The following is a 22,714-nucleotide window of genomic DNA, read 5'->3' on the forward strand; positions in this document are numbered from 1 at the left end:
CCCTCTCCAGCAAGACCTCCTTGGAGCATAAAGAGACATGGCAGATTGAGATGATTCATCTCATTTAGAGTTTCTATGATAGATTTCTTTTTTCTTTTTTCCTTTGCTTCCCTTTCCTTTCTGTAAGCCATCCAAGAGAACCCATTTATGGTGGAGCACTAGTAAAAAGTGCTGTGTGTTTTTCTACCCCACTAAGTTTTAATGGGTTCCCGATCTTAAGGCTTTAGTCTCCTGATATGGTCAGAGCTGGAGACAGAGCAATGCCATTATTAAGGGTACAATCCTTGGAGTCAGGCAGACCCAAATACAAATATTTGTTCCTTACTAGTGTGACCTTGGGCAGGTTACATAATCTCTGTAAGCAACTATTTTTTTTTATCCATTGAATTCTCCATCATAAAATGGGGACAATAATAAGAACTTATGGATTTGACATTTACTTATCTGTTTGTTGTACTTTGAATGCTCTGTGGAAATAAATGAAATAGAGGTAAATAAATATTTGCTTAACATTCCCTCAATATTTATTAACAGCTACCATCTTTCTATTCAGTTTCACACACCCTTACCTTGCAGTTCATCTGTGACAGGCATGAAGCCAGGTGCAAGGAACACTAGAAATAAACAGGGAACACATATTCCCCTCACTTTCAGTCCAGTAAAGGGACAGTATGCACACTCATGGTGGCAACACAGTGAAGTGAACACCGTGATTGAGTTCAAGGTGTACGTACTATGCCCCAAAGGAGCTCAAAGAATTTGTAGCATTGTGGGATAGAGAGGGTTGAGGAAGGCTTCACAGAAGGGCCTGACACAAATCCAGTAGGACTAGTAGGAGTTGACACAAGAGAGAGAGGAGGCTACAGGGACATGTCACAGTGAGGAGAAAGTGAGTGCAAAGGTTAGCTCAGTACTAGTGTGCTCCTCGAAAGGCAACTGTTGAGAATGTTGGGCCTCCTGGATACACAGCAAACGCTAAAGGTAGACTCTACCAAGTCAGGTGATTGGACACATTTGTTGTTGATTTAGAGAGTTGGTTCAAGATTCCCCCCATGACAACATATGTCACACTTAATTTCTAAAGTCCTTGTCCTTATTGATTTCCCATCCTTCTGGAAGGCAAGTGTACTCACAGAGGTTTACAGTAACCAACAGTGTTAATCTGGGGCAAATTTCCCACAGGAACTAGACCATTTCCAAATTGTTTCCTATCTGTTCATGCACAAGAGACCATTTCTTTGAGACATCTTGGACTGGTCTATAAGGGCTTTAGTATTTGTCAGAATATGAGGATTTTGTATTAGATAAATCAAAATCTTTTGATCCTCTAAGGGGTTTTAGCTATTTTTTTTAATTGGTAATGTGTGTATATTGATTAGTGGGTTCAGTCACCTGGTAGAATTCCATCATTGGCCAGTGACACCGAAAAGTCCAAGTGGGCTCTTCCATTCTCTTCTACGTGTGTGTACCATTCTTCCTTCTCTCTTTTGCTTCTTCCCAACCCAACTTTTCTACTCTTCATGATTTTCTTTCCAATCTGTGTGGTCGCCCTTCTCATAATGTTCAAGTTCGAGAGGGTGCGAAAAAGATTAGAAAGAATGACAGTATCGAGTATTGCTAAGGATCTAGGAGAACATGAATTCCCATGTAATGCCAATGGGAGTGAAATTGGTACAGCTCTAGTAGGGATAATTCAAATGCCTTGATTTTGAATACCATGTGACAAGGTGATGCCACTTATAGGAATGTCTCAATAAATTTTTATCCTAAAGGTTTAATCATAGATACAAACTTGGCCCTGTTGTTTAATAAAAATATAAAAATGAAGGGGAAACCCCTAAATATATATTATTATGGTTAATCATTAATCATGGTCTATCAGAAAGGTAAGTGTTGGCTTATATTTACTGACATTGAAAAAAGGGTTTTTTCAATGCTATACTGTTAGGTGACAAAGGAGGTTATAAAACACTATGTTCAATGTGAGACCATTCCAATTAAAAATATATATAGAACTCACTCTTACTATTTCTTTAGCTACAGATTGAGAATAGAGAAATGTGAGTACCTTTTTTTCTTCTGTATACTTTTTAAGTATCTTTTTTTTTCTAACAAGCACATATTACTTTTAAAATCCAAAGAAAAAAAAGACTCTTTGCACTTTAAAAAGAAAAAGGGTGCTCTCACCTTAGCCAAATTTGGCACTAAGTCTTCCTGAGCAGGTACTCTAGAAACAATCTTTATTGTACCCTCTTGTCAACATGGAGAGTCCAGTGGCTACACTTGCCTTAGAATTCCCTAAGTAATGGCCACCTTGAGGGAGTGATCAGACTTTTCCCCAGGAAATGTGGAAATAATTTTCCTCTCTCTACTCTGCAGAGACAGTTAGGCTCAGCAGACTCATATGAAACAAATCTAGGAGCTGGGAATGATGGTTGTTACTCCCCCAGTTATGCTGAGCTTATCATCCAAGTTTGAAAGAAGGCCTTACATTATTGTCACTTAATGATAATTTTTAGCACATGCATTTATTGTCTGATAGTGCCATGCTGTTCTTTTGTTCTGAATAAACCCTTGTCCTGCTATAATTCCTTTGTAGTTGCCCAAATCCGGATTTCAGTGTGTTCAACGTGTAGGTGTGGTGAGGAAAGCTCTTTAGAGAGCTGGCCACTGCTTCTTACATCAGCAGTTCATTTTGTAGCCTGGAGCTTAATATAATCTCCCTTCCACATGATCCATTGAACTTGTAGGATTTCTGATCTGAATGGGAAAAGGAATTATATGAGTAGTCATGCTCAGTCCTTATTACACTTTGCTGGTCTCTTTATGGGGGAAGAAAGAAGCAGTAAGGTTTGTTTTTGTTTGCTTATTTTTTGTTTGTTTTTGTAGTTAGTGTTCTTCAATAATCTTTTCTGTAATATCCTAACAATTAAGGGCAATGACAAGCATTAATAAGCATTTTTCTACCAATTTATAATTTACCTTGTGCTTTTGCTTTCATCACTTTATCTAATTCTTTTTTAAAAATTTTTTAATGTTTATTTTTGAGAAAGAGACAGACCGTGGATTGGGGAGGGGTAGAGAGAAACACAGAATCCGAAGCAGGCTCCAGGGTCTGTGCTGAGCCTGATGCAGGGCTTGAACTCATGAAAGGTGAGATCATGACCTGAGCCAAATCCAGACGCTTAACCACCTGAGCCACCTAGGCTCACCTACTTCATCTAATTCTTATAAGCACTCCCTGAGTATGTATAATCACTGCCATTTTTCAGGTAAGGGAACTGAAGCATATAGAGGCTGTTATCTTCCCAAGTGTATTAGTCCGGACTCCTTTGGTTGCAAATCCTGAAGCACAAATACATTTTGCTTAAGCCAAAGAAAAAAGTGGGGGTGGGTGGGATTTATTAAGTGCAAGGGTAGACCTTGGCTTCAGGCACAGATGAATCTAGATGCTTGAGTGATATTGCCAGATTCACCCTCCATGTCTAGGCTCTTTTTTCTCTGTGTTAGTTTCATTCCCAGCAGATTCTTTGCATACAGTGTAGAACAGCCATCACAGCTCCAGGCTGTGTCCCACTGACTTAGCAACCCCAGTGGAAAGACATCTATTTCCCAACAAAATTCCTGAGACTGACTATTATGTGGCCCAGTCTGGTTCTTTTGGTTCAGCCATGCACCTGTCACTGTGCCCAGGGAATGGAACGTTCCAACTGGCAGGTCTTAGATGGGGTGAATTTAGTGCTACACTATAAGGTGAACTGAGAGAAGAAGTTTCTTCAAAGTGAAACATGGTACTGTGCACAGAAGGGGCATGAACAGAGGTAGACAGAAGCACCACGCTGTTCTATACCAAGTTGGAAGCTAGTAAGTATGAGTTGGCACTCCTTATGGAAGGCTGGAGTATGACATCTCACCTCTGAGAGCTGCAGGAAATCTGAAAAAGACTAGAAGCCACATGCTCTGCCATAGTTCTCAAACCGTGCTCTCTCATTCCTGACCTTTAGGCTATTTGACTGTTAAGTTATGTGGGTATCCTTGAAGCCATATATACATTCAACATTATCTTCAGAATTACAAATGTATCATGACTTGTTTGTATGACCACTTTTTTTCTCAATTTTATTGAGAAACAATTGACATACATCACTGTGTAAGATTTTTTTTGAACTTAAAATCTTTTATTTTTTAAAATATAACTTATTGTCAAATTGGTTTCCATACAACACCCAGTGCTCATCCTGAGTATCCTCTTTTTAAACACATAAGTATAGTTATGATTAATAAAATATAAATTTGCTTTAAAACATCACTGAATTCACGGGGTGGGAGTTGGTCATAATGTTTATTTTTAACTTGGATAAAAAAATTCATGTGTTAACCTGTTGAGGGTTTTAAGAACATTTTCATCTCTAAAAGGTTCAAATTACTTAGGTAGTCCTATAATAAAATATTAAAACACCACCTGAATAAGGGTTAGAAGCCCATTTCTGCCATTATTTCTAGTGATTTAATGTTCCTTGGGTCTCAGTTTCCTGACCTGCACTATGGGGATAAACTGTCCTGTCCACATAAGCTTATAGTGAGGCTCTTATGTGGAAGTGAACTGCTAGGAAGTATTTTTTTTTTAAACCCTGTAATATGGTAGCATTGGTATTTTTTTTTTATTTGACTCCATGCTCAAGGATATTGCTCTTAATGTGTTCTGCAAACCACTAATGGCCCCTGATGCAAAATGTACTTGTCCATTTCTAATATGATTGTGCAGATCAATGAAGGTCTGTCTTCCTCTGTGATAAACTGCAGCCTTACAGATTTTGTAAAGATCTCTCTCTTCCAATGGTATATATTCCAGGAAGCACATTTTATCTTTCTTATGTCCCAAACACACTTGTGACTACAAAAAGTGATCAATCATTTAAATTTTCTCTTTAATTTTCTATTGTGGTATAATGTAGAGAAAAGTGCATGTATTCTAAGTATGTTTTTGATTAATGTCCATGACTGAACACATTTGTATAACCAGCATCCAGATCAAGAGAGGGGGCATCAATAGTTCTCCAGAAACAAATGTTGTAGCCCCTTTCCAGTCACTATCCCTCAAAGATAACCTCAACCTTACTTCTAAGAGCACACATATGCTTCATTTGGTTCTTTCATCCAACTAAATGAACTCATTTTGTTTATGGATCTTTCTTTCAATGCTGCATTTGTAAGATTTATCCATTTGATGTTGTAGTGACAGATGGTACATTTTTTATTGCTGCACAGTATTCCATTATGTGTATGTGGGGATGGGTGTACTTATTTTTTATAATATAAACATGTTATTCATGAGCATTTGAGTGTCTTCCAGTCTGGGGCGATTAATATACTATATAGATCTTTGGGTGAGCATATACATGTGATTTTTTGAAGGGGGGCAGGTTACAGAGAATGCCTAAGTTCAGCTTTACTACACATTACCAAACTGTTTTCCAAAGCGGGTATACCAGTCGACATTCCCATGAGCAGTGTAAGACAGTTTTGTTTTCTCCACATGCTTGCTGATATTTGGTATTTTCTGCCTCTGTAATTCTAGCTATTCTAGTGAATGTGCACGCTTTTCATTTGCAATTTTCATTGTGGTTTTCATTTGCATTTTCATAATGAGTAATGAAGTTGAAACAATTCTTCATATGTTTATTGGCCATTTGGACATCCTCTTTTGGGGGCACTTACTTATTTAAATATTATGCTAATTTTTCTTTGGATTGGTATCTGTTTCTTATTGGTTTGTAGGGAGTGGTTAGCCATTTGCTTTGCCTATTTTATTGGTGGGAAAAATTTTTAAGCTTCAATATTTATTTTTAAATATGAAATTGAACATGGCTCACCATGCCATTTCATTAATGATCCATTCTCAAAACAGAACATTTATTTGGTACCCAACCTTTACAAAACAATGATAGCTGTTAAGCATGCAACAGTAAACAAAACTGATGTGGTTCCCATCCATATGGCACTGGCCATCTTAGGATGAGACAAACAATATATTAATACATATGTAACTGAAAGATGAGGACAATTACAAAAGTACCATGAAGCATTCAAACAGGGTGGAGGGAGAGATTAAAAGGGCTTCTTTTCAGTTCTATAGACTTTTGTCATTTAATCTGAGACCTAAAGCCTAATAAAAAAGCAGGGGGAAAAATAAGAAACAAGGGAAGGGTATTCCAGGCAGACACAATAGCATGTGCTATTCCCTGAGGTGGGAAAACACTTTGCATGTTCTAAGACTTGAAAGGAGGTAGTTGGTCTAGAGCATGGGTCAACAAACTGTAAAAGGTAAAATAGGAAATATCTTAGGCTTTGCAGACCAGATGGTCTCGGTTGCAACTACTCAACACTGCTGTTGTAGCATGAAGACAGCCATAGACTGAATGTAAATAAATGAACATGGTTGTTATTTCAATAAACCTCTATTTACAAGAATAGGCAATGGGCCAAATTTGATCCATGGGCCATAGTTTGCCAACCTCTAGTCTAGATTATGGAGAAAAATATCAGTCTCCTACCTGGATTACCTTGGTATGGCCCTAACTAGCCTTCCAGCTTCCACTCTTACTAATCTAAAAATGCATTCCCTGCACAATACCCAGAGCAAATATTTGAAAGTCCTAAATTAGATGATGATGCTCTTCCCCAATTAAAGGAATCTTGATTAACTTTCTGGAAACTTCTTATTGAACATAGAATAGAATACAAAGCTGAGATGGGCTTGGTCTAGATGGTACATGGATTTGTAAGCCATTGATGTGTAGCCTTGATTTTAGATCACAATACTTAAAATTGCTTCATATCTATGTGCATGGGATCCGGTGATAACTGTGAGCATGGAAAAAAGGGAGCATGATGTATTGTATGGTTTCCAGCTGCTCTTCAGCTAGGAGAAGTCTCTCCCTTCTTAAAAATCCACACATACCTGACTTTGTGCCCATCTCATTTTTTACCTTCTATTACACTTTAATAGGAGAATCCCTATAATTGCTGAGTCTTGTCTGGTCTGGCCTTACATTCATAGTCCAGTAGCAGATGTGCTGTACTTGAATGAATGGATGGATATGATTGTGCACTCTCTCTCTCTCTCTCTCTCTCTCAGTGAATAAACAGTTGAATAAAATAATGAATGGATTGAGTTTTGCAGAAGGAAAAAGATACCAACAATGATCCTGGAATTCTTAGGCCTGAATTACCAGGGATGGGTGTGTCCTAATCAGAAATTAGAAAATCAGGAGAAGGTTCTGATTTGTCAGGTTTCAGATATGATAGATCTCTGGTATAAGATGTCATTAGCGTGCAGGGGATGAGTAGAAATGAGTTCTGGGACTTGGGAAAGTGATCTAGGATGGAAAAAGTGACTGAAGTTAGAATTGTTTTAATGCTGGGAAATAGAAGGAAAAGTGGTCCAAGGACCAAAAAGTAGGTTGAAAGGATGAAAAAGAGAGAAAAATTTTCCATGAATGGCAAAAGTGAAGAACCATAAGATTTCTAGATTTTCAAATAAATTCATTCAATAGGAATGAAAAGTTGTATAGGCCCTCAAGGTCAATGCTGTAGTTATTTATTACATTGGAATGAAGTTACATTAAAATTCACAAAATAGCGGGGGAAGTCATTAATCTAGATTCTTAACAAGATACTCATTTTTTAACTAAAAAATTAACCATCTACTCTTCTTTCTACATCATACTGTGAAAAAACACAGAATAAAGTATCCTTAAAAAACTAGATTTGGAGTCAAGCAGGGCTTGAGTTCAAGTGCTAACCCTGCTACTGACTAGCTATTTGACCTCAAAAATTATCTTAGCTGTTCTAAGCTTCAGTTTCAACACCTTTAAAGTGAGATGGCTAATAGTACTTTCCTCAGAGCATGGTTGTAAGGACTAAATGAGATGATATGTGTACAAGCCCCTGGCACCAGTAGGACATAAATAAATGGATGTTAGCAATTATGACTTACAACACATCTTCATATCATGGCAATGTACTCTGTCTCTGAAAGCCCTTGATTGGAAGAGACCATACAACATAAGGATATGGTTTGTGTAGATAGCTGGCAGGGATTGAATCCTGACTCTGAATTTTACCAGCAGGGTGACCTAGACACCTAACTCCTTCCCTGCCTGTAAATGGAGAAAATAATCATACTTCCTTCCTAGGAATTAGAGAGTTGATACATTCAAGGCTCTTAAAATAGTCCCCCACATAAAAATTCTCTATAAATATTTTTTGTTAATTTTATCATTATGGTTATTACTATTAGCTATGTAGCCATTCTAATGTAAGACACAAGGCAAATTTTATTTAGTTCCTATTTGAAATCATCTTGGAACTATATCAGAAGGATTATCCTAAAATTCAGCATGTCAATCTCTATAATTATTTCTGACAGCAAAGTTCGCACATTTGCCCCAGTCGAGGTAGTCAAGTTAATAGGAAATTATAAAAGACCATTTGCCGCACAAAGGAGCTCCCCAGTCTGTGCCTCGGTTGTTCTATCCCCAGCTGTGAGATCCCCTCTCATTCTCTTTGTCTCCTGTACACCCCTAATGGGGAGAGCTGCCTTATATTCTGTGGAGAATTTTGGACAATAACTCACAGAGAGTTTGTTCAGGTTAGAACTGAAGATTCCACATTAGGCATTGGGGAGCTGGCAGGGCATGGCAGGAGCAAGGTGGGACTCAGAAGTCCAGTAGAACACTGAGAATTGAGGGGAAATGAGATCCCAGCATTGAGAACATTAAAGAAAATTATCCTGGGGTGAGGGGAGGAAGCTTTAAAGAGGACCTTAACAAAAGTGGTAGATGAGGTATTGCAGAGAATAAGCTTGGGGAGGATGTCAGGGAAGAGGAATTCCCACATCCTGCCTGATTGAACTACAAACCCAGATCAGTAATCCACCATTGAGTCCTTGCTGGGCTGCACAGCAGCATCGAAGGTTCCAAGATTCCTTTCTACATCTCAACTGCAATAGTAAAGCTCACAGACAGCCCCAGATCCAGGCTTTTGTCTGTGCTGTGAGACTCCTCTGTGCCTCAGTTACTCATATGTAACATGGGAATCATAATTGAATCTACCTCATTAGGGTTATTGGTGGACTACATATATGAAGAGTGTAGAAGAGAGCCTGGCATATGTGTTTGATATAACTGTCATTGTTGCCATTGCATCATTATTATAAGGGCAAGTCCTTAGAGGAAGCTTTAGTTTTAGAAGAATCAAGTGTCCAGGTGAAGCCTTGGGGAAGACAGAAGTGTGTTGGTTTAGATTAGGGGCCTTGTAATTAGGCAGAGATTCCACTTCTCACACTCATTAGCTGAATGACCTAGAACAAGTTATTTATCACTTGAGGTCAGTTTCCTCATCTGAAAAAATGGGAATGATAATCATACCCATTTTACATTATTGAGAGGATTACATGACAGGAAGCATGAAAAGCACTTCGAACTGCATCTACATATATGAACTGATCCGTAAATAATAGTAATTATTAAAATTGAGACGGAAAACATCTTTCCCAGCTGTAACTTGAGTGTCAAGTGGAGAACCAGAGGTGTAGAGCTGAGCAGGGGTCCTGGGCCTCCAGAGTCAGACTCATACAAGGTGAGATTTGGAAAAGGCTGCAATGGTTTTTGCAAAAGGGCCTTCGCCTTCTACTTTGTGCTGTCAAAAGATCAGTAGCTAAAATAAATGTAACTTCTATGGCTAATCACAAGGGCTGTGTGGCTGCATATTATTGCTAGGCCATTGGAGGGGAGAGGGAGAATGAAGGGGGGCACAGACTGGTTTAGGGTCACCCAAGAGGCAGTGGTTATTTTTTAAGGTGGGTTCATGGCCTCTGTCTTTGGGGTAACCACTCCCACATCCCTCACAACTAACACAAAACACTTTTCCCTCATTGCTGAAAAAAAAAAAGATTCATAAGGGAATTAATAAACAAGCCAAAGAAAATTCTCGTCTGCCTTTTAATTATAGAAGAGTGATTGCTATGCTAATCATAATCAGCATCAAGGTCAAAAGTTTCCACCACTCTGGAATGAACATTTAGAAAATAAATTAACCAGAATACCAATGCTATTTCTGAACTCCCAGCTCACGTGGGTTTCAGATAGAATGCTGTATATTTTAAGTGTCTTTTAAAAGGATCCGTATAATATTGATACATTGATTGGATAAACGTCACTCTAAAAACCTGCTAGTGCCCAAGGCAGAGGGGAAGACCATTTGGGGACCCATGAATTGGTGTGATTGCCTAGACTGCCAAGGTAAAGACTGGGAATTTGTTGTGTTGAGTATGATCATTTGCTTCATCTCTGGCAGGTATCACTACAAGATGTGCTGAAAGTACTTGGTCTCAGGTTAATGTGAGTGATGAGATATTAATGTATTTGAATAATTCTCTTCTATTTTCATTTACTCCTGGGTATTGGTATGTACAATAAAAATAATGGTTTAACGTCTATTATTTCACAAAGCTCAACCCCTACCTCACACTATATACAAAATAGATTACAACCATAAGGCAAGTCAAATAAAAGTTTAAGAATATTGATGCAACAAAATATTCAGCCGTAAAAGGGAATGTAGTACTGATACGAGCTACAACTTAGATGAACTTTGAAAATATTATACTAAGTAGATGAAGCCAGACTCCACACGTTACACATATTGAACGATTCCATTTACATGAAATGTCCAGAACAGGCAAATCCATAGAGACAGAAAGCAAACTACTGGTTACCAGGGGCTGGAGTGAGGAGGGAATAGAATGTGTATGGAGTTTCTTTTGGGGTGATGAAAGTGTTTTGGAAAGAGATAGAAGCAGTGGTTGTGCAATATTGTGAATCTTCTAAATGCCACCAAATTGTGCATCTACTAATGCACAATGGTTAATTTTTATAAGAGTTGAATCTCAATTTTAAAATGTTTAAGAGTGTTAGAAAAAAATTAGGGTAATATTTGTACAATTTTTGAGATGGGAGTGTGCTTTTTAAGAGTAAGGTAGAGACCACGGGGCGTCCAATTTCAGCTCAGGTCATGATCTCACAGTCTGGGAGTTCAAGCCCCATGTCTGGCTCTGTGCTGACAGGTAGGAGCCTGGAATCTGCTTCAAATCCTGTGTCTCCCTATCTTTCTGTCCCTCCCTGCTTGTATTCTGTCTCTCTCTCAAAAATAAAATAAAAACAGAAAAATTAAAAAAAAAAAGGTAGAGACCTCAAAGCTATCAAGCAAAAAAGGAACCAGTTTGTACATATGAATTAAAAACATTTGTATTACAAAAGATACCATAAGCAATGCTAAAACAAGTATAGACAAACAGCATACCAGAAGAAAAGGCCAGGAGACATTCAAGGTTCTGAGAGACTTTCAGATATCACTAAGGGCTCAGAAATCACCCACCCTATACCCGATCTGATGCTTCCATATCCAGTATAACCTCCTCCTTCCATATCCAATATCTACCAGGTTGCATTCCAACCTGGGGATCTCCTCCCTTCTGCAGATGGCCTAGTCCATATTCAGGTAGCCATATTATCTTGAAAATGTTTTCTTATGTTGAGTCAGATTATCCTAAGAATCCCAGTAACTGAAGTGATTTTAGAGCACAGGCCTTGCATTTAGAGAGATTCAGTTTTGTGCCCTGGCTTATCACTTACCACTCTATAATCTTGGGCAAGTTGCTTAACCACTCTGCACTTCCATTCCCTCATCTGTAGAAGAGGCTCATGTGTCCCTCACTGGGATAGTCAGGAAAATTAAGTCATATCATGTCTGACAAATACCTACCAGAGAGCTTGGTACATTGTAAACTTTCAGTAAATGGTGGCTGCTCTAATGAGTTCTGGAGACAGAAATAGAAAATGGCTCCTATCTGTCCTAACACATGGCACTCTTATTCAATAATTCTTTCATTCATTGATTCATTTACTTCTCTTCCCTTCTCTCCTCCCTCCCTTGTCCCCTCCCTCCCTTCTCTCCCCTGTTTCCTCTGTTCCCCCTCCCCTCTTCTCCCCAACCCTTCCCTTTTTTTCTCCTCTCTTCTCCTCTCTTCTCTTCTCCTCTCTTCCCTCTCCTCTCCTCTCCTCCCCTCCCCTCCCCTCCCCTCCCCTCCCCTCCCCTCCCCTCTCTTCTCCTCTCCTCTCCTCTCCTCTCCTCTCCTCTCCTCTCCTCTCCTCTCCTCTCCTCTCCTCTCCTCTCTTCTCTTCTCCTGAGGATCCAAAGACCTTACTATGGCTACAAGGTCCTATACAATCAGGTCTCAAACCACCCAATCTTCCTGCTAACTCTTTCACTTTACCTCTTACCCTTTCTCCCTTCTGATTTGTCCTCTTCAGCCACACTGGTCTCCTTGCTTGTCCCTAAACATATTGAGCATACTCCTGCCTCAGGACCTTTGCTCTTATTGTTGGTTCTTCCTGGAATACTCTTCGCACTAGTTGCTCACTTCATTCACTTATCTGCTCACATATCACCCAGTGAGAGAAGTTCTCCTAGACCATAACACTACCATCCATTATTCTCTGTGCTGCTTCACTCTGCCTTATTTTTCTTCAAAGTACTGGCATCTGTCCATTTATTTATTGGCTCCTTCAATTAGAATGTAAGCATTAGAATGATAGGTACTCTTTTTTTCTCCTTTATGTTCCTAGTGCTTGGCAAAGAACCTGGCATGTAGTAGGCACTTTATAAATAATAGCTTCGTAAATGTGTTAACCAAAATATGTGAGTACTTCCTGTGAGTCAGGTGTGCTCACACAGAGGCAAACAGCAAGGTGCTTTCAGCTTCAGTTATAACAATCCTATCCTGACACGACATGGTTTTAACAAGCCAGCTAGCAGACTGTCATAGTAAATGTTGTTTATGTACAAGGCATCTTTATGCTGAGGGTAATAAAACAGCCCTACGGCACCAAAATCCTCAAGCTGAGTGACTGGTTAACTGTTAGACCATAAACAATTTGAGTTGGCAAGAAATATTCTCACTTCAGTGTGTGGCGGTATGCTGTCACTTCTCTGGATTCCATCTGACATGTTGGATTATTATAGATTAGATAAGCAATTGTAAATGCTGTGGCCTAGCAACATAGGCCTGAGATAAAGGAGATAGGACCCCAAAAATGGGGATGTGGGGATGGGGCCATGGCCAAGCTCACAGGCAATGATCACTGTGTCATTGTGTGCACTTGTGAAGGCAACAACACTCGACCCTGTTTTGTACCCCTCCCCCCCCACACACAGTGTGCACTGAGTAAGCTATGATGACAAGGGCATTCACTGTGACTGGCCCCAAGGACTCTCCTGCTGATACTTGTGGCTATGTCTTTACACCAAGACTGCCAACTAGACAGCAAATATCTCATGTACTCAGCATTTTCAGCAGTTCAGAGTTGGAACAAGACAGACCTGGATTTGAATCCAGGCTCTGATGTTTTCTAGCATGTGACCTTGAGCAAGTTAGTTGACCTTTCTAAGCCTCTGTTTCTACAACTCTAGAAGGAGATGGAAAGAATTCTGGTTTCATTATTAAGGAATAAACATGAGAATGCACATAAAGTTTGGCAAGGTGCTTGGCACATTGCAAGGGTCCAGTTATCACAATTGTGACTGTTCAAATGAACCTTAACATCTGATTTAAGACTCTCCTCCCACATCCTAAATGGATGTTTGCTTGTATGTCACATAAGACAAACAAGTTTCAACACAAGGAAGATATGGGATTGTTTCACTGACTTCCTAACACAAGAAAAAAGTGGCATTAAAATAGTCTTTGGGAATGTATTCAGGGAGTAAAAATCCCTGTGGAATTAATATGATCAGTCATGCTCCCAGTCAATTGTATAGCAACCAATTCAATTAAAGTTTGAAACATGTCAACTTAGTGATTCACAGTTATGGAATAGACATGCTTTAGCAGGACAGCCTGCCTGGAGGTTGGAGGATAAGGGCTTTCCATGACCACTATATGGTCTTTTGGAGGCCCATTCCCCTTTCAGCCTGGTCTCTCAGTTACAGACATTTCATTTTTAAACAGTCTGAGAACAGCATGTACCCTAAATACCCATTATTGGAAACAAACCCAATACTTAAATTACTCCTTGTAACAAACAAATCTATAACATGCAATCTAATAATTGAGGATTAATATTAAAATAGAATACAGCAAATGACAACAATGGAATGTCAGCATTTTTGTTCATTCCTCCTCTACCTCTGGAGAATTGAGTTATCTGAAAGGTGGATTATTTGAAAGTGCCCACATTTGCATATAGAGTTTGATTTTTTTTTTCCTGTATTTGCTCTATCTTGATGGTCCTCAGACTGTAGTTTGTACAAGGTTTGCTATAGATTGTTAATGATCTAAAATAAACAGTTTCCACCTCCTGGGTATTTAAGGGATTTTTCATAGTATTTTGCCCATTACAAATATTTTTTCTGACTTTAGAGCATAACCTCCCAGTAGTGTGGGGCCCCACAATGAAAAGAAAACACCCAACCAGATTGTTTCTATTGTTTCTTTTCTTCCAGAAAATAAAGGTGATGGTGTAAGGGCTATTTTAGAGAAAACATACTGAACATCAAATTAGGTCACATCCATAAAATCACCTGGCAAGCTGTTTCATAGGAATGTTAGCTGCTGGAACAACCTGGGGGCAGGTTATAGCACAGATATTTTTGAAACATCTGAGCTGCACCCTAGATCTGCACCTAGGATGGGAGAGTGACCTGGATAGGGCTGGCTTTGGAAACCCTGATGGAGGAGGGACAGTTGTAGGAGGTGGGCCCCTGGCCTGGGGAGCAGAACTGGGAAGGGAAGGTAGGGTATGAACATTGCCCTTAGGAATCAACAGGGCTTCAGCATTTGAAGAACGGTTCTATTACTTTTGTAATAGCCCCTATAGGGCTAGGAATTCAGGGGGTGGGGAGTGTGGGAGAGTCTTCAAGAATCTATTCGAAAACCGAGGTTTGTGGCTCCCAGGCATCTTAATGACATGTCTCTCTGTAGTCGTCTTTTTCTCTTGCCTTGAAGAACTTGCATCTTCAATCATAGGTGTAGGCACATGCCAAGAAGGGACCTCAGTCCTCTAGGTAGCTGCACCTTAGAGGACCATTGAGGCTAGTCCCTGTCACAGCAGCCAAGTGCAGACACACTTTCAAGCTCAGAACACTTGGGCACCCCTCCGATGGGGTCATTCTCCAGAGAGCTCCGGGAACTATCTTGGGAGATCTTCTACATCCTATATCTGCTACTTCCTAGCTCTATCATGTGGAGATGTGAATAACAGCATGCAACTGTGATGGGTTAACGAACTTCTTGGCACTTTCAACAACGCTGGAGGGAGAGATACCATTCAGGATGAGGGAGAGACTTCTCTGAGACTGAGTTTGGTTCAAGAACCAGCAGAGTTCAATGTTCACACACATTCCTGCAAACTGAAGCACAGAGATGGTTATATGCTTCTTAAAATGGTGACATAAGCACAAAAGTTAAAAGGGCTATGGCCTGGGGGCACCTGGGTCATTCAGTGAGTTAAGGGTCCAACTGTTAATTTCAGCTCAGGTCATGATTTCAGGGTTGTGAGATGGAGTCTGGTGTCTGGCTGCATGCTAGAGTAGAGCCTGCTTGGGATTCTTTCTGTCTCTGTCTCTGTCTGCCTTTCTCTCTCCCTCTGCCCCCCCCCACCATTAAAAAAAGAAAGGGCCATGGCCTGACTCTGTGTGTGTTGAAGTAGGGCATCTTTCTGTGCCAATCTGAGGCCCAGCTGAAACTCCATACTAACTCCATGGGTTGGTGTGAAAATATTAAATGAAACCATGAATATAAAGCATTTAGTATGGTTTCTAGAATATAGTAAGTGTCTAATGGAGTTGTTGCTATTCTTGTTCATCCAGTGTGATTTTCTGGGAGGGGAGAGTGAGTTGAAAGAAGATAAAGCAACCTAATTAAGGATCTGATTCCTCTCTCATTACCTAAATCCCTGAGGGCCAGGAAAGCCAATACTCTGGTGTCCATTCTGTCTAGGATATGGCTCAAGTTCAAGATACCCTTTCTTTCCCTAAGTTGTGGCCTTTCTCAGCCTTGAAAGATGTTTCACAGAGTTTGGGAGAGAGTTGAGCAGAGTGGGCCCCATGAATCTCAAATGGCAAACACCTCCTTCACTCAAGGACTGAGTCTACCCCATGTCTCTCATTACTTGTCACCTGTTTTCCAGAATTGAAAATGCCTTTCCCTTCATCCCGTGACTTCAGGAATTCCTTTCATACTTCAGTGCCTGCATGTTTGACACGAAATGGTGTTACCTCATGCCATCATCTTTTAGTTCTGCTGGAACACACACACAAACCAGATGCAAGGCCCATGTGTTTCTTGCTGGCCTATCAGGATGCACTGTCTTCTCAGACTGAACTGACAATATGAAAGGCTTTTTGCCTTTGTCCATTTTCTGGTTCAGTCTATGACAGCAGTACCTTGTTCTCAGACTACCATAATAGGAAGTGACAAGGACTTTTTCCCTGCAGTCCAGGTCATAGTAGAAGCAAGAGCTGACATAGAATGCATACAGAACTCAGACAAGTCCATCTTCCAGGTGACAGGTATCAGACCCATCAAACTCATAGGAAATCTCTTCCCGTGTATCTCTATTAGTTAGGTGTTTGAATTGGGTTATAAGCAAAGGCGCCCAAGTCTGGCTGAACTATGCAAAAGATTAGCATTGACTGAAAGTAGAGAAGCATGGCTCACAGAATTGAGGAAAAAGGACAGGCAGACCTCATAAAGGACAGACTGGAACAGGCAGGAGATTGAGTAGCAGAAGGGAAGCCATTGGGGTATATCTGCACCATGCTTGTCATGATCTAAGTTCCCTGGAGATAGGTGGATTGACTCATGGGTTCCCTGGCCCAGTGGACAGTGGAGAAATTCCACACAAGAAATCTAAGTACCGTTCCCAGAGAGGCAGTGAAGAGGCTGGTCAGAAAAGGCAAGGGTGACTACTGAAGGGACAGCAACCAGCCCTTACTCTGAGATTCTCCAGTGCCATTCTGTACATATTCTCCAGACCAGGTTAACTGGGACAAAAGGCAGAATGTTTTTCACTGCTGTCATCCCCTAGAGAAGAAGGTAAGGATGTTCCATGGGGCCTGAGCTTCCCATTCTGAATCTTCTGTCCAGAACAGTGTTCAAAAGGGGGATCAAAATTTCCACACATTCCGTATTACTCCCTCAAGCTCTGCACGACTGAAATCTGTTGTCAATTTCTTCCTTCCTTCCTTCCCTCCCATTTTCCCTCCTTCCTTCCTTGAGAGGGGGAGGGGCAGAGAGAGAAAGAGAGAGAGAGAGAGAGAGAGAGAGATAATGAATCCCAAGAAGGCTCCATGATGTTTGTGTAGAGCCTGACTTGGGACTCCATCTCATGAACTGTGAGATCATGACCTAAGCTGAAATCAAGAGTCAGATGCTTAACCAACTGAGCCACCCAGGGGCCCCTGCTGTCAATTTCTTTCTATCTAACCTCAACCTCTTCAGCTATGGAGTAAAAACTTTTTAATAAAACAGGATCTATAGGGCAGGGTTGGGTGAGGGGAAGGAATCCTGTATTTACAGCCCAAAGGCCTGCCTCTCTTCTGAACCTGTTTTCTGGGATTTGAAATGGGAATGGCCATTTCCTGTGCTACCTTGCAGGAAGGAGGAGGGAATAAGTCCTCTTGAAAATTCTTTGCCAGCTGTGAATGTGATGTGTCTGTGAAAGAGAACTTAATCAATATTCAAGAACAACAGGAGGCAAGGTTGTGTTTCATTAAATGACTGACCATGGAAAACAGTGGAGGGATGAAGCAGCAATCTAGGTAAGTGTCATATACCTAAAGATTAAATTTCAAGAAATTGTTATAGATTCAAGAAAATACTGGAAAGCAGAAGAGGGAAGGAACAAAAGAAGAAATTAATTTGGGATAAAGAATCTAGGAGATCACATAACATCCATTCATGTATTTGTTTATTCACTGAATAGACAGAACCTGCTACTTGACAGACATAAAATCAGGAAAGACAGGAGATGAATAAAGTCCAACCTCCTTTCTAAAGTCCTAAAAATTGGGAGGAAAGTTGGGAGTTAAGTCCCTAAGGAATATTTTTAGGATTTGTTAAAAATTGAGGCAGCGGTCTTGATTTCTTTTTCAAGAAACAGGAAAAAAAAAAGAGGTGATATAAAATATTGAGATACCTAACGCCTTGGCTTTTCTGTCTTTGGACCTGTGAGGAAAACCTGAGTTTCTTCCCCAGAGAAGGATACCTGAGGGAACCTCTTTCATTCTCTAGGAGTTGCTAAGTTTGCAGGAAGTTAGGTTTTACAGTAGAGGCTCTCCCTAAGGAATGTGGTGAAAACCTCAAGATAAGGCAACCTGGCTATGTGTGCCTTCACGACGTTCCTCACGACTCTGTAACCTAGACCGCCCATTCGGACTGTATGTTATCATATATGGGAGACAAGGGAGCAAAAATTATACAAAAGGCAACCCCCTGCTGCGCTCAGAGCTCAGCCTTTTGGATCTTAGCCGGCTGAGCCCATGATGACACAAAGAAAACTGCTTCCAGGAAAGAAAAGCCTTGGTGTTCTGACTCTGTGTGTGTGAGACTCACTGCTACAGTGGGGTCCAGAGCCAGAGAGCCAAGAAAGAATTCTTGAGGCATCTTTGGTTCAAAAAGGTGATTTTATTAAAGCCAGAGGACAGGACTGTGGGCAGAAAGAGCCTCCCCTGGATTGTGAGGAGTGACAACTGTACACTTGGGAATTAAAGGTAAAGGCAAGGGGAAGTTTCCAAAAGGGACTGTCACATGCTAAAGAAGACTCACCAGATACTGGAGGCCTAGCTGTAGTAAAGCTAAGGTGGTTTTTCTAGCAAATCAACATTAAGACAGTAGGGAGTTCCTGGAGAAACATTTTACTCTGCCTGCCTCAAGTATTTGTCAATGGGTTGCAGGTTATAAGGAAATTTAATTTGACCATGTCCTCATGCCTTTGTTTCCCTCATCAATCCCAGCTATAGAGGCAGAATGAAAATTTGAATAAATTGTCCATTTTCACATCTTTGAAGCTAAACAAAAGTGTCCTAACCTTTAAAATCAACTGTAATGTTAACACCCATAGCAGAGTGGCAAATGTATAACGTATACATTAGTGGATTTCTTTAATTAAGAAATGAGCACTTTCCAAGTTTGGACCTAATGTATCTTGATCAATCTTAAGAAAGCAATTAGAACCTCAAGCTAGTCTTCTGCAGGTCCCATTGAGAAGACTCAACTAAGAGAAATGATTTTAATTTCCTTGTTGTTAAGGAAACATTTAGGGTCATTATGTACTTATCAGAAACAGTTAACAATGGACAATCACTGCAATTGTTCAGCCACTTCCTGAGAATGAATCCAATTGTCTCTATAATACCTTTGACCATGTCATTTTCTAAGAATGGAGATGATTGATTATTCTATTATTTGACCAACCACAACTATGACAGGCAATGTCATATATGTGCGTTTATAGTCTCTGGTCTAATGAAAAGTGTAATTAAACCAAAAGGGAACTTTCAAAAATGAGTGCTTTGGGACCGATGTAGAAAACTTTTAGGAGTGTGTGTGTGCGCATGTGTGTGTGCATCTGTTTAACCAAAGAGAAGTGGACCAGGTAAAGAATCCCTCGACAGTGTTAAACCACACAATAAATTAGAGCGAGCTGTCTTCTGTAGCTTCCTGTGAGTGATAAAAGGGTATTGACAGTAGAATTAAACCTGTGGGATGTGAATGTGATAACAGAACTCCTTATAGTAAGATGCTTGTTACTGCAACATTTTAAATGGAATGTTTAATTACCTTTGGCTCTCTTCCTTTCCTGATCTCCCTTCCCCTCCCCTTTTGCCCCGGTAGGGAAATATTATAACACAATGAAGAATATTTTAGAGAGGAAGGGGAAAAAAATAAAAGCCCTTAAAAAAAACACATTAGCACATCAATGCTCCAAACACAGCAAAGCCCATTATCTTTTTCTATTTAAAATTAGTTTGCCCTCTGTATTTGACTACTATTTTATTACAAATAATCACCTTAGTTTGGTGCCTTCTGCGTTCTTCAATCCATTACAACTAAAATCCCAGTTAAGATTTTAAGCAAATGCAAAATTCCATCAACTTGCTGAAAGAGAGTGTGGTCTCATTTAGTAGTAATGAAATTTTAAGCAACATTATGGATATTCTGATTTGCTAGTTTAGTCACTTTAAGTGGGCAACGGAAGCTCCAGGATGTTAACATCAACTAAATCAAACATGACAGTTTTTACTATGTCTTACACTGATGTTTAAAGTCACAAAATAACATCCCTTAAATTCTGGCAAAAACAAGTCTCATGAGCACTTTACTCTGTATGGGTAAGACAGCTGACCTTTCAGGGATATTCACTCTCAATATTTGAGCAACTAACATATGACACAGAAATATCCACTGCCATCTCACTATCATCCCCTGCAAATTCCCCTCCAGAGGTTCCTGCAGGTCATAAAGGGGGGCAGTGGTGCTGAAACTCAGTGATGAATTCCATGGGACTCTCTGAGGCTCACCAACTTAAAAACATGGCTATTTCCTCTAGGCATGGTTGTGCAAGTGACAGCAATTCTTCTCTTGACCGTGATAGGATTACAATAATTGTTGGGAATCCTATTAATCAAACTCTGTTACTAGCTAAGAGTATTTATGGTCTTTCAGCACTCAGTTGTGCAAGCAAGTTACCTGTTCCCAGCTTCACCAGCCAAGTGGCCAGCCCTTCCCACAAATGAAAATGAAAGATGTTTTTAGGAGGGAAATAAAAGCTATCTCCTGGGATGTTTCAGAGAAGCCACGAAATGCATGAACTTTTGTGACACACCCTAGAAAGTCTTAGCCTGATGTGGCAGATTCACGGTCTTTTGTTCAGAAGTCTCTCTGCTACTGTTGACGTTTCTAGATAAAATAATAGAAATGAAGGTACTTCATAGTCTATTTGTCTAGACTCTGGACTCAAGTTTTAGATTCAGGTAAAAATTCCAAAACTCTTCCTGTTTCTAAAGTTGCTTACCAAAGAATATAATATAGTTTTAAACATGCAATTTGTGTTCCATAATGAGATATTTCTATAAGAGGTATGATGAGGCTGGAGGGTTGAGACCAGGCTTTGCCATTTTGTGACTGTGGATCTCACCTTCTTCCTCCATAATGTAATTCAGTGCGATGCCATGGAAACATGAGGTGACAGTTCATATTAGAGAAGAAAGAGTGGCTGGTGTGCTGAGCTGATAGCCAGGTGGCCTGACTCCACTTTGGCTCTAGAGAGCTTGCACTGGGTCTTGAGAGGCCACTTCATCTCTCTGGACTTCACTTTCTTCATTTCTTCATTTTCTTTCTTTTATTTTTAGTTTATTTATTTTGAGAGAGAGAGATAGAGTGCATGTGCAGGTGGGACAGGGGCAGAGAGAGAGAGAGAGAGAGAGAGAGAAAATCCCAAGCAGGCTCCACATTAGCAGCAGAGAGCCTGATGCAAGGCTTGAACTCACAAAATGTGAGATCATGACCTGAGCCAAAGTCAAGAGTTGGACCCTTAACCGACTGAGCCACCCAGATGCCCCCAACCTTTGTCTTTTTTCTCTGTTTTCAAAGAAGGAGGCTGCGACCAGGTGTCCCTGCTCATCCTATAGCTCTCTGTTACTACTCTTTATCCACCCTGCTCAAAAAGGCAAGTTTCAGAGTCGTTAGTGTTTTCTAGTGGATGGAATGGTGGTGGAATCAGTTGCATCTGAGTTCAAGCTCGGGCCTCACTACTCTAAGCAATATGGCAGTGAGTAGATACCTAGCATCTCTGTGCCTCTGTTTCCTCATGCATGGAGATCACAATGCCATCTTCTCATAAGGCTGACAAGAAGATGAAACTTGAATTTAAAAAGGCAAAGCACTTAGCTCAGTGCTGGGCACATAGTAAATGCATGTACTGGTTTTTTATGGCTGCCTCCACAAATGACCACAATCTTAGAGGCTTCAAGCAAAGCACATTCATTATCTCACAGTTTTCTAGACTAGAGGTCTGACATGGGTCTCAATGGGCTAGAATCAAGGTATCAGAAGGGCTGTGCTCCCTTTTGAAACCTATCATGGGCTAAGTTGTGTTCCCCAAAATTCATATGTTGAAGACCTAACCTCTAGGACCTCAGAATGTAATTGTATTTGGAGATACGGTGTTCAAAGATGAGATTATGTTAAAATGAAGCTGCTAGAGTAGGTTCTAATCTAGTGAGGTTGGTGTACTTCTAAAAAGAGGAAATTTGGACATACAGAGAGATGCCAGGGATGCATGTACACAGAGGAAGGCCATGTGAGGACACAGGAAGAAGGCACCATCTGCAAGCCAATGAGACAGGCCACAGGAGAAACCAAACTTGGTGACAACTTGATCTTGGATTTTCAGTCTCCAGAACCGTGATCAAATAAATTACTATTTTTTATGACACCCAGTCTGTGGAATTTTATTATGGCAGCCTAAGAAAACCAATATGGAACCGCTATGGGAGAATCTATCTTCTTGTCATTTCCAACTTCTAGAAGCTGCCTGTATTCCTTGGCTTGTGGCCCTCTTATGCCATCTTCCAAGCCAGCAACAATGGG

The 22,714-nt window shown here is 40.3% G+C and overlaps 2 long non-coding RNA genes across 3 annotated transcripts in view; one reads left to right on the plus strand and one right to left on the minus strand.

Moving 5' to 3' along the window:
* LOC124524833 (uncharacterized) overlaps window positions 1–22,714 on the plus strand; it is a 353,057-nt gene that overhangs the window by 242,807 nt on the left and 87,536 nt on the right. The window lies entirely within an intron of this gene.
* The window catches only part of LOC124524834 (uncharacterized), a 44,303-nt gene that overhangs the window by 16,463 nt on the left and 5,126 nt on the right, over window positions 1–22,714 (minus strand). The window contains exon 3 of one of the 2 annotated variants that reach the window (XR_006965323.1): window positions 17,742–17,777. The exons of the other annotated variant lie outside the window; for it this stretch is intronic. This is a non-coding gene — a long non-coding RNA (uncharacterized LOC124524834). Of the gene's footprint in view, window positions 1–17,741; window positions 17,778–22,714 lie in introns of those variants that run through there. 2 annotated transcript variants of the gene reach the window in all.

The sequence above is a fragment of the Lynx rufus genome, unplaced genomic scaffold (assembly GCF_022079265.1).
Source record: "Lynx rufus isolate CCGP_SWC_20201006 ecotype Redwood Valley unplaced genomic scaffold, mLynRuf1.p SCAF_4, whole genome shotgun sequence".
NCBI classification, from domain to species: Eukaryota; Metazoa; Chordata; class Mammalia; order Carnivora; family Felidae; genus Lynx; species Lynx rufus.